Here is a 12,156-nt window from a genome sequence, read left to right as displayed (position 1 = left end):
CTATTAGGACATATTTTTAAAAAAATAATGATTTAGATCTTTTACTTTTATTTAATAATATAAGTTTTCATATATTTATGACTTAATTCTTCATAAAAATTTTGTAAAAATTCTCTTTTGATTTTTAAAACTTGTTATTTTAAATTTTTATATGATTGTATTGATAACTAATATTTTTTTTTTACTTTATAGGATTGTATTAATAGCTTTTTTTTATATTTATGTACAAATCTTGTATATATCTCGTATCTACGTAGTGATTTTGAGAATTACAACTTTTAAATGCACTGGTGTAGTTTTAATTTATAATCAAAAATAAATTTTGGATTAATAAAATGTTGAATGCAATTTTAAATCTTTAGATTTCTCCACAAATTTTTATGTATGCAGTTTATGATTTTTGGAGTTAAAACTTTTACATCTACTCTCATCGTCTCAATTCATCATGAAAATAAATTTTTGTATTGATAGATTGTTCAATGTCATTTTAGATTTTTCTCATGCCTTCCATGCAAATTGGTCGAATATATTTAGCACAATGTCTACAGAATTTTCTTAAGCCATTTAACCTCATTATTTAAGCAGAAATATTATTAGCTTAAGTAAAATTTACTTGGCTTAAGCAAATTGTTTATACATAAGAATCCTGCAATTTATTTTAAGTGAAAAATAATGACTTAAGTGAAAATTGACAAAATTTTGTATGATCATTGTTGTATAAAATTAACTAGAACTAATATTGTTTGACTTAAGTAAAATTTACAAATAATGATTTTATTATTTTTTTAGCATTTAACCACATCTTTTTTTTAGTCATTATTCTTGTTTTGATTTAGCCAAGTTGTTTGTTACTGAGAGAATGAGATGAGTATACGATATTTTCAAATTTAATTAGTTCTACTTGTAAAAATCACAATTCAAAATATAATAATGCAAAGAGAGTATGTTTTCTTTAGGTTGTTAAATTTGGAAATAACATGCAACAAGGGTAAGGGTAGAGAATACAGAGAAATTAAATAAAATATTTACGACATTATTCTAAGGAAAGATTATCTAGTTCCATTTGATATTTTGCTTTAGACATCTCTTTTGGACTTTTAACTTTAAATTTTAACCACAGACACTAAATCTATCAAATTATGTAACGCCCCAAATTTTGTAATATGATTTAATGGTATGTAAATATAGATGGATGCTTGTTTTGCCACGTGTTGGTGTATTGATTGACTTAATGGTGATATGAGCATGCCTTAGTTGATAGGAATGTGTGTGTGAATACAGATATATGTGAATGTATGTATAGGTGTGTGTGATTGGAATTTGGACTGAAAGAAATAGGTTAAGTCCTGGTGCAGGGCATTCTCGCTGCAGCGAGAGGTCCCTAGGAGGAAGGCATGCGATTGCATCTTCTTGTTGTAGCGAGAGACGTCTCGCTGTAGCAAAAGACGTCTCGCTATAGCAAGAGACGTCTTGCTGTAGCAAGAGTATCGCGACCAGAGGGGTATTTGAAGGGTTAGGATTAGAAGAGAGGGTTATTTTCACGATTTCCCTCTCTCTCCTTCACGATTCTCTCTACCCAAACCTATTCCTACCGATTAAAAGTCCTCCAAGGATGTTTGGAAGCTTGATTAAAGGTTGGAAATACGTTTGGAGTCTTTGGAGGTAAGTTCTATAGTTAGAGTTTTGGTTTTCGTCCCTCTCCTTCATTTTCTGAAGTTCCCCCTAAGTTTCCTCGGGATTTTTGTGTGCTTTAGGGATGAAATCCGTGTGGGGGAAGCGATTCCATCAACGTTTCATGTCAGGCCTTCGTTTTGAGGTAAGGTGATGACAACCATAAACCGTGTCGCCGAATTAAACGATCTTGAATTGGATTTCACACAATAAAAATAAAATTATTAGGGCACAAATAGGAATTGAAATAAGAAGAAAATTAATAAAAAGTGAAAATAGAATAGAGATGGAAAATGGCGCCACAATCGCAAGATTGATAAGTCAAGGAACGATCACCACAAGAGTCTTGGCCTCTTGATAAGATCAAAGAAAATTGGCTCACTTAAGAACCTAGAGTCACACGCTCTCACAAGAGTATTCAATCTCAAATTGTATTCAAAACTAATTAAAAGTGTGTTTACAAGAACTTATATATGCCTAATACTTGTAAACTAATACTAACGCAAACCCTAATGGGCTTCTTGTACCAAGAAGTCTAAATTCAAATAAACTAAATAAAATAACAAGATTTTATTCTAAATAATAACTCAAAATAAGTAATGACTAATATTAAAATAAATAAACTAAACATAATAATTAAATCCTAATAAAACTCGTTAGAGTTCAAATCCTCTAAGCATATGTAATTGATTATCTTGGGCTTTTCTAACTCTAAATTGAGCTCCTTTTCAAATAAGACAGCAACAATCTTTTCTAAGTCCCTATTTATTCTTTTTGCCCTTGCCCTTGTCATTGGTCCTTGAAGCTCTTCTAATACCTTCAAGTCTTTGTCTTCAATGGGCCTTCTTTGATTCTCATCAATCCCTCCTTCTTCAAGAGAATTTGCCCTCAAATTTTACTCTTTATTATCTACATCAAAGAGAGATAAATTAGATACATTAAAAGTAGCACTAACACCATATTCACTTGGTAAGTCCACTTTGTATGCATTATCCCCAATCCTCTCTAAGACTTAGAATGGTCCATCCCCTCTTAGCTGAAGCTTTGACTTTCTTTGTATAGGAAACCTCTCCTTACGCATATGTACCCAAACCCAATCTCCGGGTTCAAATACCACTCTCTTCCTTCCCTTGTTGGCATATTTTGCTTGTTGTTCCACTTTCTTTTCAATTTGAGCCTTCACCTTTTCATGCAACTTTTTAACAAATTCAGCCTTGGCATTGCCATCCTTATGTACTAAAGACACAACATTAGGAAATGGCAACAAATCAAGCGGGGTGAGAGGATTAAATCCATAAACAACCTCAAAGGGTGAATGCAGGGTAGTTGAATGAAATGTCCTATTATATGCAAATTCAATATGAGACAAGCATTCATCCCATGATTTGAGATTTTTTTTTACCATAGTCCTGAGAAAAGTAGTTAAGGTACGATTTACCACCTCTGTTTGTCCATCTGTTTGTGGGTGACATGTGGTAGAGAATAGAAGTTTGGTTCCAAGTTTTTGCCACAAGGTCCTCCAGAAGTGACTTAGAAACTTCGAATCTCTATCTGAAACAATGCTCCTTGGCAAACCATGCAACCTTACAACCTCTTTGAAGTATAGGTCAGCAATATGTGTAGCATCATCTACTTTCCTACATGGAATAAAATGAGCCATCTTTGAAAATCGGTCCACAACCACAAATATGGAGTCCTTGTCATTCTTTGTCCTTGGCAAACCTACAATGAAGTCCATAGAAACATCAATCCAAGGGTAATCTGGAACAGGTAATGGAGTATAAAGGCCATGAGGATTTACCTTAGATTTAGCCCTCTTTCACACAACACACCTTTCACAAAATTTATAAACATAATGTTTCATTTTAGGCCAAAAGAAGTGTTCTTGCAATATCATTAAAGTTTTAGGTACACCAAAGTGTCCCATCAAACCACCCTCACGGGCTTCTCTCACAAGCAAGTCACGAATTGAGCATTTAGGCACACACAATTTATTTCCCTTAAACAAATACCCATCACGCTTGTAAAACCCATCACGAGCTCCCTTTTCACAAGATACATATAATTCAGCAAAGTCAGCATCATGCACATATAGTTCTTTTACATGTTCAAATCCAAGCAATTTTATATCAAGCATAGAAAGGAATACATAACGCCTAGATAATGCATCAGCCACTACATTCATTTTACCTTGCTTATGCTTAATAACATAAGGGAATTGTTCTAGGAACTCTACCCACTTAGCATGCCTTTTATTTAATTTCCCTTGACCCTTAAGATATTTCAATGATTCATGGTCACTATGGATCACAAATTCTTTAGATAAAAAATAATGTTGCCATGTTTGGAGTGCTCTAATCAAAGCATAGAGTTCTTTATCATAAGTAGGATACTTCAAGCATGCTCCATTAAGCTTTTCAGTAAAGTAAGCAATGAGATGTCTCTCTTGCGTCAAAACAGCCCTTACCCCAACATTACATGCATCACACTCCAATTCAAAAGATTTAACAAAATTAGGGAGTGCAAATATCGGTGCATGCATAAGCTTATTCTTCAAAGTATTAAAGGCTTCCTGTTGCTCCTTTCTCATTTAAAACCCACATTTTTCTTAACAACTTCATTTAAGGGTGCGGCAATGGTACTAAAATCTCTCACAAAGCACCTATAAAGGCTTGCTAACCCATGAAAGCTCCTCACTTCACTCATAGTCCTAGGGGTTGGCCAATCTTTAATGGCTTTAACCTTTTCCTCATCCACATGCACACCTTTAGAATTAACAACAAAGCCAAGAAAAATTACATGATCTTTACAAAATGTGCATTTTTCAATGTTTGTATACAATTGTTCATGTCTTAAAACCTCCAACACACACCTCAAATGCAACATATGCTCATCAAAAGATTTGTTGTAAATTAAGATATCATCAAAGTAAACAACAACAAATTTTTCTAAGAAGTTCCTAAGCACATGATTCATTAAGCGCATAAAGGTGCTAGGTGCATTAGTCAACCCAAATGGCATAACCAACCATTCATACAAGCCATATTTAGTCTTAAAAGCTGTTTTCCATTCATCCCCTTCCCTTATTCTTATTTGGTGATATCCACTCTTAAGATCAATCTTAGAAAAATAACAAACACCAAACAATTCATCAAGTAAATCATCCAAACGCGGTATGGGGTGTCTATACTTTACAGTAATATTATTGATGGCACAACAATCAGTACACATCCTCTAGCTTCCATCTTTCTTGGGTACCAAAATGATTAGTACAGCACAAGGGCTCAGGCTTTCCTTCACCCATCCTTTCTCTGACAATCCTTCTACTTGTTTTTGAATCTCTTGAGTTTCTTAAGGATTGCTCCTGTATGCAGGTCGATTTGGCAAGGTTGCCCCTGGAATCAAGTCAATTTGATGTTCTATCCCCTAATTGGAGGTAGGCCGTGAGGCACTTCTTTAGGGAAGACATCTTCAAATTCCTGCAAAACAGAAGAAACACCAGTAGGCAAAGTATTATTAGCAAAAGAATTAATATAATCACTATGAGGACTTTCTTTACATAAAAGTAGATACATAGGAGTCATGGGCACTAGAGTGACTATTTAAGTTTCCTCTCAAGCTCACTCTTTTTCTTTTCATCTTTTCTGTGACACCCTTACTACTTACTAAGCAATAAATATAAATATAATCATAAAAAAACCAAGCAGTAAGAACATCACATGCATGGGTCTATATCTATTCAGATATAGTGAAATTAAATACACTACCATTACTAGAAGTATTCATTTCATATATACACATCATCTGTTAATTTATACAATCATCCAGTTATCTAAATATATACATAACTGAATTACATACAAACTAAAGTGGGGTCACGATATCAAAGACGACAACCCAAAATGAAGACCTCACGAGCTTTCCTCTGGATCCATGATCACCAAAGTGCCCATTTCCTCCCAAAATTCAACAACGGTAAGGTTAGGCTTCCTATATACCCATTTTTCTTTTCAGTCAAAAGTACTTACACCTACGTATATGTATAGATTATTCCTTACTCGACTCTATCCTACTCTCCTTTTCCACTAGATTCCTACTCAGAGGAGGTAAAATTAGGAGGGAGTCCTGCTTGAGAAGCAGTCCTCTTCCTTCCGATAGCAGAAGAGGTGTTTGCACAGTGAGAAGAATCAGGAGAGTCTGAAGAACTAGAGGAAGACGAAGAGGAAGTGGATGAGATAGAGATAGGTCTTGCTAAAAGTGTGTCAACTAAACTAGTTCGTTCAACAGGTGGTAAATATGGTATAGAAGGACGTAAAGGTCTAAGAAAACCTGGGGGTAATACCGGGGGTGATAATACAAGAACAGGAGGTGGGGTAGGGGGTCTCACAAATTGTACATCTGGAGGAAATGGAAAAGTAAGTCTCATGGGTACTCGGATGGGGATAGGGTAAGCTCGTGGGCCTGAGCCATTTCTATCTAACAAAAAGGTAATAGAGCCAGTGTGGGTGAATCGTTGTTGCTCCCAGTCGTGCACCCATGTTCCCTCAGGATCATATCTGATCGAGACGCTGAATTGGTACGGTGGTCGAGCCATCAATGTTCTCACCTAATAAACATATTCACACACAACACACATAGCAATAAAAGGGTGAGACAATTTAATTCAATCTCCAGCAGCAAAAGACATATAAGGGTTTCAATCACACAATTAATTGTCAACACCCATAATCTACCAAGCAAATGCATATGCCATGAATGAGAAGTGATGCAAGTCCATTATTATAACTTAGTACATTTTGACACATGCATGTGGGCCCAAAACCATCAATATGTTTCTTTTACTCAGGGAAGGATCAGGAGTTTCACTGTTACTTATCTGCCAACTTTGTTCATCTCATAATACAGTAACAGCTCTACTAATACAAGAATCTCTCGGGACCAGTCAGGATAGTAAAGTTTTGCAGTGAGAGTCTACAGCACAAGATGGCGAGCCTTGGCCACTGTCAGATTCAATCACACGTCACTATCCCCAAGACTACCCTGGAGCCGCCCCTAGATTTCTTATACTTCCCTGTCCACTCATCACACTATCACATGTTCATGATGCATGTCTTCACTCCTAATTAATGTAATTAGAGAAAAACTTTAATTTTTCTTTTCTGTTAAGTACAATCCTTAACTTTTTCTTTTCTCAATAAAATTCGACAGAGTCTCCTCTGTAAATCAGATATTCCAAAATTTTCTTCTTCCTGTAAAACAACCAGAAAAAAATCCAGAATACTTCTAATTCATTGAATTCCACCTCCATCATCTCAAAATCCATGGAAATCGTATCTTCCCCTCTTTCTTTAAATATGTTTTTATGCTTAAAAATTTAAAACTTAATCATTTTAAAAATGATTCAAGCCTTCCAAATATCCAATACTACTTTCTCAGTAATATAATTTATTTATTTATTTTTATTAAATCTATTTTCAAAAGAAGTCAAAAGATACTTGTACTATATATAAAATACATAATTATATATATATACCTTAAAAACATATTTTCTTCTTTCCAACAAGTCTTAATGGACATTTAAATTATATCAATCTATATGCTCACACCACATGAAACTATATTACTTCCAATCTTTACTATTATATGACATTCCTACTAACAAGAATATCTACACATGCACATAATGAGAATTCAACCAATTATAAAGAAATATTTCAATACAGCACTTCAACCATAAATCATTCCATTACATTAATTTAAATACACAAAAGACCTTACATATAAGGGAGAGTCCTTGTTCAATCAATTTCCTGGTCTAAGGCAACCTTTCACACATGTCAAGTGCTATAACAAAATCTTCTAAAAATTATGGAATAGCTCTAAAACAACCCAAATTCATTTTATTTGATTAGAACAATAGAGAATCATTCCCTTATGGTTCTTAATGCCACCTATTGAAATAAAATTATCCCACCCCTTACCTTACGGATATTCTTTGATGAAGATATGGATGAATTTTTTCTGATTCTTTAGAAAACTCGAACAATCCAATCTTCGAAACGATCAACCTAATCAATTAATCATGCCTAAACATAATTAATACTAAGGAGATGCTAATTTTATACTCTTATGTGTATATGTAAAAATTGAAATTTTCTAACTTTTGCTATAAAAGTCCGATTAACACAAAATTAGTTTCTATGATCTAACTAATATAAAAGAATAAAATGGAATTGAAAAACACTCACTTCACCTTCTCTAAAACTACATGGCAGCCAACCCTTGTGAGGGTTTAGTGCTTTTTAATCACATTTTTGAAAAACTAATTATGTAAACAATATAAGCCATGCATAGTCTACATATAGTACAAAAGAAAGTAAGTTTAAAAACCAATAATTTTGAAGTAAAGTAAGACCCATTTTTACTGTTCATGACAGCCAAAAATAGAAAAAATTTAAAATTTTAATCGGATGAAATGATAATTAACAACTAATTAAGCTTAATTAAAGATATATATTAAAAACATACCTTAAAACAAGCTTAAATGAGTGGAAGAAAATGAAAATGGCATAAGGGAGAAGAAGGGGTTATGGACTTGGAGAAGAAGAAGATTTACGTAAGAAATGGTCAATTTAGTCAAATATATAAAGAAATAATAATATAATAATCAATTATTTTACTATTTTAATGTAATTAAATAAAATAATTATGAATAAAACTCAAAAATAAAAATAATTTATGTCAAACAATTAAAATAATTATAACATAATTTTTGACATCAATATCTCTTTGGTTATCACTTAAAAAGAAAAAGAAAAGGAAAAAAAAAATCACACAGTTCCTGTGAACACATAAAACAGTATTTACCAAAAATTCAAAAATAAGCAATAATTACCAAAATAATTATTTTTACACTCCAAATATTATTTCTAATTAAAATATAAATTTTTATTATTTAAAATAATTCTTCTAGATTAAAAATGCTATTTTTATCCTCATAGAACAATTTTAACCGGTATAAACGGGCATTTTTATTTTTTTTATTTTTTTTTAATTTTTTTTTCAAAAATTGAAGAATTATAATCTAAATTATAACTATATTAACAAATTAACTGTTTAGGAAAAACGAGGATGTTACATCTCTTTCCCCCTCAAAGAAATTTCGTCCCCGAAATTTACATACCTTATGGAAAAAGGTAGGGGTAATAGTCCCTCATTTTTCTCTCTAGCTCCCACGTAGCATCTTCATCACCAGTTCTACTCCATACTACTTTTACGAGCACAATGTCTTTTCCTCGTAATTGTCTAACTTGTTGATCCACAATACGTACAGGTGATGTTTCATAAGTAAGATTGTCTTTGAGTTGTATTATGTCAGGCTCGATAATATGAGATGGGTTAGGAACATATTTTCGAAGTTGAGATACATGAAACACATTATGAAGATTAGAAAGAAATGGAGGTAAGGCAATTTGATAGGCTACAAGGCCAATCTTTTTCAAAATCTGGTAAGGTCCAATGAATTTGGGTGTAAGTTTCCGGGACTTCATTGCCCTTCCAACTCCAGTTGTGGGTATAACCTTCAAAAATACATGATCACCTGTCTGAAATTCTAACGGCTTTCTTCTTCGGTCATAAAAGCTTTTCTGCCTGCTTTGTGCCGTCCTCATCTTCTCTTGAATCATTTTAACCTTCTCAGTGGTTTGCTGCACCACTTCCGGTCCCAAAATTAGATTTTCTCCAGTCTCATACCAACATAATGGAGTTCTGCACCTTTTTCCATACAAGGCTTCAAATGGTGCCATTCCAATGCTTGAGTGGAAGCTATTATTGTAAGTGAATTCAATTAAATGTAAAAATTGATCCCAACTACCTCTATATTCCATTACACAAGCTCTAAGGAGATCTTCCAGTGATTGTATAGTTCGCTCTGACTGTCCATCAGTTTGAGGGTGATATGCTGAACTAAATCTGAGCTTGGTTCCCAATGCCTGTTGCAAACTTTCCCAAAATCGGGATGTAAACCGAGGGTCTCTATCTGATATTATACTTGATGGAACACCATGCAATCTCACTATTTCCTGGATGTACAACTGAGTCAACTTTGCTAATGAATAGCGAATATTAATAGGCAAGAAATGGGCAGTCTTGGTCAACCTGTCAACAACTACCCATATTGCATCATGATTAGTAGAAGTCCTTGGCAATCCGCTCACAAAATCCATCGCAATACTATCCCATTTCCACTCTGGAATATCTAAGGACTGTAACATTCCTGAGGGTCTTTGATGTTCAACCTTAACTTTCTAACAAACCAAACAAGATGATACATATTCTATTATTAACTTCTTCATCTTCGGCCACCAAAATAATTTCTTCAAGTCTTGATACATTTTGGTAATACCAGGATGAATACTTAATTTACTTTTGTGAGCTTCCTCTAATATCATCTTCTGAAGATCTACATCTTGGGGTATACAGATTCTTTCATGAAATCTTAAAATTCCATCAGAGCCTTCGTGAAAATCCTTTTCCTTTCCTTGGATCATCAACATTTTCTTCTCTTGTATAATTACATCATCTTGTTGAGCTACCCGAATTTGTTCTAGAAAATCACTAGTGATCTTTAACCCTCCAAACCGAAAACCCTTAGGAGTAACCTCCATGACCAAACTGATGTCTCTGATCTTCTCCACTAACTCCAATTCTCGTATCATCATAGTTGATATATGTAGAGATTTTCTACTCAAAGCATCTGCCACCACATTTGCTTTTCCCGGATGGTATTGAAGTCCAAAATCATAGTCTTTCAAAAACTCCATCCACCTACGTTGTCTCATGTTTAACTCTTTTTGATCAAACAAATATTTCAGACTTTTATGGTCACTAAAAACTTCGAATCTTGCACCATATAAATAGTGTCTCCAAATCTTTAATGCAAATACCACTGCTGCCAATTCTAAATTATGAGCGGGATAATTTTGTTTATGAGGCTTTAACTGGCGTGAAGCGTAAGCCACCACCTTTCTATTTTGCATTAGTACACATCCTAGTCCTTGTTTAGACGCATCACAATAAACTTCAAAACTTTCATAAGGATTAGGAAGTATCAACACAGGAGCAGAAGTCAATCTTTTCTTCAATTCTTGGAATCGACTTTCACATTGACTCGTCCATACAAAAGGTTGGTTCTTTCGGGTCAATGTCGTCAAAGGTAATGCTAACTTAGAAAAACCTTCAATAAACCTTCGATAGTAGCCAGCCAAACCTAAAAAGCTTCTGATTTCAGTAATAGTCTTTGGTCTTTGCCACTGTAAAACAGTCTCCACCTTTGTAGGGTCCACTGAAATACCATTTTTGTTGATTACATGCCCCAGGTAAATTACTTCATCTAACCAGAATTCACACTTGGTGAGCTTAGCAAATAATTGCTTTTCCCTCAAAATTTTCAATACAATGCGAAGATGTTCTGCATGTTCTTCTCTAGTTTTGGAATATATCAAAATATCATCAATAAAAACAACCACAAACTTGTCTAAATATGGGTGAAAAATTTGATTCATGTAATCCATGAATACAGTAGGAGCATTAGTTACCCCAAAAGGCATAACTAGATATTCATAATGTCCATAACGCGTCCTAAAAGCTGTCTTAGAAATATCATCTCCTTTAACTCGAATCTGGTGATAACCAGACTTCAGGTCAATCTTAGAAAATACAGTTGCTCCTCTCAATTGATCCATCAGATCATTTATTCTCGGCAATGGATATTTATTCTTAATAGTTACTTTATTCAGCTGGCGGTAGTCCACACACAGTCTCATTGTCCCATCTTTCTTCTTGACTAGTAATACTGGAGCACCCCATGGTGATACACTAGGACGAACCCATTGTTTCTCTAACAATTCTTCTAATTGCTTCTTCAGTTCAGATAGTTCCAAAGGTGACATTCTATAAGGAGCAATAGAAATTGGTCCAGCACCTGGAATTAAATCTATTGCAAACTCTACTTCTCTTTCTGGTGGTAACCCAGGAATATCTTCAAGAAAAATTTCAGGAAAATCGCAGACAACTAGAAGATTATCGATCTTAGATTCTATTTTCCCTTCTAATGATGGTAACACCATATACACCTGAGCTCCTTCCCTCAAAGAAGTATTGACTTGGTTAGCCGTTAAGAATTTCAGATTCACGGAAGATGGTTTAACAGGATTATCAAAAGATATAGTTCTATGGTGACAATCTAAAAGAACATGATTGGCAGATAACCAATCTAGTCCGAAAATGACCTCCAAATCAATAAGGGGTAAGCAAAACAAATTCACAGAAAAATTTCTATTTTCTATGGTTATAGGACAATTCAAGCAAGCTTTGGTAGTAATGATAGGAGCACTACCAGGAGTAGAAACAATCAACTCATAGGGTAAAACAGTAACAGGCAAGTTAATTTGTTTCACACAAACTTCAGAAATAAAGGAGTGAGAA

This window comes from Abrus precatorius, unplaced genomic scaffold (assembly GCF_003935025.1).
Source record: "Abrus precatorius isolate BTA unplaced genomic scaffold, Abrus_2018 Scaffold10, whole genome shotgun sequence".
NCBI classification, from domain to species: domain Eukaryota; kingdom Viridiplantae; phylum Streptophyta; class Magnoliopsida; order Fabales; family Fabaceae; genus Abrus; species Abrus precatorius.
Note: the sequence above shows the minus strand (reverse complement) of the source record.